Here is a 6,444-nt window from a genome sequence, read left to right as displayed (position 1 = left end):
GAGTTCATGAGCTAGGGGTTTCTTCCTCTGGGTGATGACGCTTCGATTATTGTGGTTTCTCAATACATAGATTTCTTTTAAGCTAATCACTCGAGCTTTTAAAGATGAAAGTTTAATTCTATAGTCGAGTTTCAAAAATTAATAATTTTGAGCTTAAACATCGAGTTTTATTTTTACGTGATTTGCTTCGAAAATCCTGGTCCTCACATCATTTCTACCCTTATTGATGATAATAGTTCGGAAGTAGATGTCATGAAATATACTCGCTGTGTAGTGTTGATGATTATTGGAGGAATATTTTTCCCGGATTATGAAAGAGGGTCGGCTAGACTCATGTTTTTGTAACAATTGCATGATATTGACCGTGTGAAATCTTATTTTTGGGGAAGTGCAATTTTAGCATTCCTACACTACGAACTGTGCAATGCAACACGTATAGAAAATCTACAATAGCTGAACCTTTATATATCATGCAGGTATAAATATTTTATTTTCATTATTTAATACAACATATGTATTTTTAAATGTTGTTGTTGTTATTATTATTATTATTATTATTATTATTATTATTATTATTATTATTATTATTGGATATGAGCATAGAGCATGATTGCGTCTCCAAATCAACCCAATGATATTTTCCCAGATGCTCCATATGGTGAACAATAATATTTTAATTTTTTGTCCAAATATAATCTATAATTATTTTTAAAATTTTCAATATGTAATCATATTTGTTAAATTATAGGTGGAAAAATGTGTTTAGTTACACACATTCATCGACTCATGCTATAAGAATTAAGAGTCTTTCTTGACCGTATGAACAATAATGATGTATTTTTGGATCATTTAAATTATGTAATAATTATATGAATTTTAAAATTTAAATTTTTTTTTTGTAGTTTAACTAGAACATTTATAAGAAAAATTACATTTATTGATTCATACGATAACAAAATATGGCGATGTGTTTGTCCTCTCATTTGCTTTGAAATTGTGGAGATACATCGCCCAATCAGGTGACGAGATAGTTTAAAATATGACAATATATTCCAGTGTCTGCTCTCGACAACGATGAACTTCATAATATCTCGAGAATCGATCATCACAATACAGATTGGAAAAGAATATCAAAATGCAACTCTTATATAGAATAGAAAGTTGAGATATATTTTCAAAGAAGAACGACACGGGAGATCGAGGCAAACTGATGATGACTACTTTCAATGATATGAGCGAATATCTGTCTACCTTTTATCTCCTACAATGCATGGGGTTGGTTTTCAACCATATTCATATCATAATGTTGCCGAACAACATATTGTCCAACAAAATTTCAGTACACCTTCTCCTTGTTCGCATCATTCATCATTATGTTGGGGGAGTAACTTGGTTAGACCATCAAGTGGATTTACCACTATTGCACTAAAATTTGATAATTAAAATTTATATATTTTTGAATTATATAAAATATTGATTTAATTTTTAAAAATTCAAATACAAGACTTTTTTTTTATATACAAGGGCATGAAAATTATGTTTCGGGACATCATAATGTCATTCAAGTGTTGAAGGATCAAGGAAAAGCTTTCAGGCCAAAACAAGTGTGCCCGAGCGGCGCCTGGACGAGACAGGCATGCCCTAGTGGGCCGTTCTTCCCGCTTCAAAGTACAAGCGCGCAACACGCCCTTTAGCAAGAGCAGTGCACCCCAGCGGGCAGAATCTAGCACGCAGGCACGCAACACCCTTGAGCGAGAGCAGTGCGCCCTAGCGGGCTTTTCCGCCCGCCCCAGCATATAGGTGCGCACCAGCACCCAAAAACACCAGAATTTTAATATTCGTTATAATTAATTTTTAATCAACATCAATACAAAATACATATTTATTGATAAGAATTTAAATTTTAAAAACATTTACATATGTATAGTTCGTTGTTGACTTTCTCTAACTACTGGCCTATCCATCTCATTTCGTAATCGAGTTGTTATGTCCTTACCAACTCTTCTTCTTTCATGTCTAACCAGGTTGTGGTGCAACTCAAACGTGGGTGGATCCCAATATCGTTCATCTGTAAGAGGTTGAAATCTTCCCTCATACGTTGCTAGGTACTCGACATGTTGTACCACGACTGCACAAGTGTTGTGGGATCTAACAAGTACCATTTAGCGGTGCAAATTTCATGGAACATGGGATGTCAAAAATCGTCTATTTACTACATGAACAATCGCTGGTTGATAATTTCACAACCTGCATATGTTGGCCATTACTTGGCCTTTCTCTAGTCATGAACGAAGCAGTTTTATCTCGTACATCATATTTGACAACACGATGTTCACTAGATTTTTTCGCCCATTCCTCAATACTTTCCGAGATGCATATTCTGACCATAGCTGATTTTTCTGAATCATACGACTACCTCTTGTCACACGTTCAATGAAGTACTGTACGCACATCAAAAAGGTCAAGTGTACTATTGCAGATATAGGAACTATACGAGCTCCTTTTAACACACTGCTTATACACTTAGACATATTGGTTGTCTCCCCAACGATACTGCATTTCTCTAGCGCAATTCCATCCAAATATCTATGCGGCAAAATTTTTTTGTACTTGATTGCCTCCATTGTTGCTTCAAACTTACAAATTTGATATAGTGTGTCTGCCTCCCATCATAAATCTTTCAAATGCACATATTTGAATTTAGAATTAAAATTTGAGAAGACATGTTTCAAACAAAAAAGATGCAAACCATGAGGAGGTCGAAAATAGGATAGATTCTCAGCTGCTTGCACAATTCCCTTATGTCTGTCAGAAATTAGGCACACACCATTTGAACTACAAGCAATATGTTGACGAAGATTCTCCAAGAACCATTTCCAAGATTCGGGCGTTTCTTCATCCACAATGGCGAATGCTAGCGGTAGAATCTGATTGTTTGCATCCAGAGTGATAACGATCAACATCTTATGCTTGTATTTTGTATGCCCAGAACATCGCTTCGATGTTTGATCTGATATGCTTCTACTCCACTATTATTCCCTGATTATATTTGGAAATGACACACATATATTTTGGAAGTAGTTGCACTGAGCTCTCCCATGTACCATAAGAAATTTCCACTGCGTGTTTCAAACTTCATCATGCTTTCATATACAAGATTTGATATCCATATTTACCTTTTACATTTTCCATGATATACTTAATCTCATACGAAGGATAATATCATACAACTCCCAATAGCGTTTGTGCATGCCACCATATCACTATTCAAGTTGTGATGATCTATACCAACATTGGTAGATAAACAAGTGTGAGGCCCGCCATATTTTGTTATTTTTCAATAACCTGTTTTCGACTTGAAAGAAGCTCGAAGACCCCATCGACATATGATCGTAGAAGAATCATTTTTGCACCTTAAATTCCACAAAATGCGTGTGCTATCAATGTAGAGTGTGTTGGAACGAATGCTAATAACAGTAGTGTAGAAACGAACTCGTAAAGATAAAGCAGTAACCGAAACAAGTGTGTTATTAACATTATGATTATTGTGCAAAGGAAAACAAAACCAAACCGAGGCTTGTAGTGTGTACAGTTTCCTTAAAACAGATTCGCTCTCTCTGATATGTGATTCGAGGTTTCAGCGGACGTCTGTTTCCCAGTATACAACGGGCAGACCAGCAGTGATATCGCACAAATCACTATGCTAGCGAACTAAACAGTACCTGAAATTTATCAGTGGACGGAGTAGGAGCAGAAGCGCAGCAGAAGTGCATCAAAACAAGCAGAAGCAAAACGCAGAGTAGTGGGAGAATGGATTTCGGTGTGTGTTTCTTGGCTATGCACATCCCCTATTTATACATGTCAATATCACCCATACGAAAAGCCAACACGAAAGGCCAAAGATTGCCTTAAAGATGGTAGATGAAGCACAAAGAGTTGGAGCAAACGAAGCACCAAAAGCCAATCCATGCGAAAGGTCTAAAGGGCATGTGAAAGGTCTCAACCGAAAAAAAAAAACAAAAGATGGCATAGACTGCTAGGCGATTTTTTCCTTGATCGGTCCGGCATTCGACGCACTCAGGTCGCGTTCGTACGCTTGCACACAANATCCGGCATTCGACGCACTCAGGTCGCGTTCGTACGCTTGCACACAAGTCAAGTCTTTTCTAGTTCAAATAGGGCCCATGATTTGGGCCCCCTCTGCGCCGGCGTGCGCGAGAGATAACCTCTTGACTAATCATTGTTACACCTCCATAAAGTGTAATACAATATAAACTTAACTATATCACTTTATTTTTCCGATGTGTGACAAACCCACCTTTCCACATTTCCATTCACTCACATGAAAAGCCCATAAACCTTATAACTCATACTTTTAATCCAACAGAGTGAGGTTGAAAATTTTTTTGCATAAGTGTGGAGTTTCTTCATATTGACAATTTTCGCGTTCTAAGTATTGTTCCCCCTTCCGGGTGTTGGAGGCGTAAAATTTGTGAAAGAGTTCTCAATGTAGAGGGTGAGGCTGACGTTCGTTTTTTGTATTTTGATTTTGTGTAATTATTGTCTATATTATTAATTAAAGTTAAACCCTCTTAAATAACTAATGTTTGTTATGTTGATATTTTTTTAAAAAAATATTTTCTCATATCTTATTTTAAGGCAAAGTATATGAAAAATTCAATTAAATATTCTCTCACGTATTCATTTTTTTCTAAAATACTTATTCAATTTTCTGTCCAAATTAAATTATCATACATTTTTCCAATTTCATACCTAAATAAAAATAATTATTGTCTCAAATCTCTATGCTTTGAATTCATCGTTAATTTGTACATATGCAACATGTCTTCTTCAACCACAAATAGCTTATTAATTTGTATAAATCGGTGAATAGCCGCCACTATTAATTTAATAAATGCCCATTTATGTAAATAATAAATCAAGTTTATATTATTTAATTTATTAATTTAACATATAAGTTTAGTAATTACTAATTCGTTGTAATATAATAAAGTATAAATAGTGCATAACTTGTGTAAAAAAATAAATTCTACCAACATTTAATTAATAAAGCACTAAATCAAATTGAGTAGATCTTTTGTGAGACAGTCTCACAAATCTTTATCTGTGAGACGAGTCAACCTTATCGATATTCATAATAAAAAGTAATGCTTTTAGCATAAAAAGTAATATTTTATTATAGATGAGTCAAATAAGATATTCATATCACAAAATACGATATGTGAAATCGTCTCACACAAGTTTTTGTCAAATTAAATTTAATATTGCTGTGTAAAAGTCAAATCCAACCAGTAATGCGAACCCCACATTTGGCGTCGACGGTTGGATGTTTATTCAATATATTTATTTCTAATAATTAATAAATAAGATATTAAAATATTGAAGCACGTTTTGCTCATTGCATGCCATGAAAACGACATAATAAATTTATTTAAATAAACATTTATAATTTGTGTAGTGACATTGTTCCTTTTGGATTTTTTTTAAAGATTTGAATCTTTCGTTTAATCATGAGTCCTTAGTGTATGGTCCACTAATAAATTGTATGGGTCCAATGTCATGCGTCACGCAAATTATCGGGGGATAGAGAATTCATTTGTTTTAATTTATTAATTATATATTTGATTAAATAATAAATATGAACACATTGTGTAATAAGCGTGAGTCAAAATATATATTTTTAGTATTATATATACAAGTTTATTGTATCTTCGCACTTATCACGCCTAATATATATATAGATATTGTTATTTATGTTAGAGTAAGTGTCCCATAAATCAACTTGTAGATTGAGTTTTATTAATTTTAGTGTAAAACATTTTTTATTTTAATAATATTTTACGATTTTATTCAATTATGACATTTATTTTATCTGTATACTCATGCAAACTTCATAGATAAATACGTTGAATATAATGAGGTCGATTTCGCAAGGTTGATCATGAAATTCGTAAGTGTGTATTGTGTATCTAAATACGTTTCTAGTTGATTTAGTCGCTTAAAATATGGATAAAGGTCGCTCGAGACTTGTATATGTGATGTAAACGTGAATTTCACAGGTAATAGCATGTAAATGTCCATTCATATAGATGGCTGTATGAGTGAAGAGATCGTACCGTAAGCTATAACTATAATCTTTTGGTTCTTACAGACACTATCAATGATACTAATGGATAATGAGTTGATGATACTAAATGCTCTTACAATTATCTGATGGGTACTATCAGACTTGAGTCGATAATTATTTATCTATTACATGTATTGTAAAAAGTTGACAAATACTACATAGTTATATAATAACACATAGGTGTTTCTCCGACGGAGAAAAACTTAATAAGATTTTTATGAAAGGAGAGTTCTGGTTAGACTATGATAAACATTGATATTATTAATATATCTAATCAATTGTTGAATTCATACCAT

This window comes from Primulina huaijiensis, chromosome 11 (assembly GCF_012295235.1).
Source record: "Primulina huaijiensis isolate GDHJ02 chromosome 11, ASM1229523v2, whole genome shotgun sequence".
Classification (NCBI taxonomy): Eukaryota; Viridiplantae; Streptophyta; class Magnoliopsida; order Lamiales; family Gesneriaceae; genus Primulina; species Primulina huaijiensis.
Note: the sequence above shows the minus strand (reverse complement) of the source record.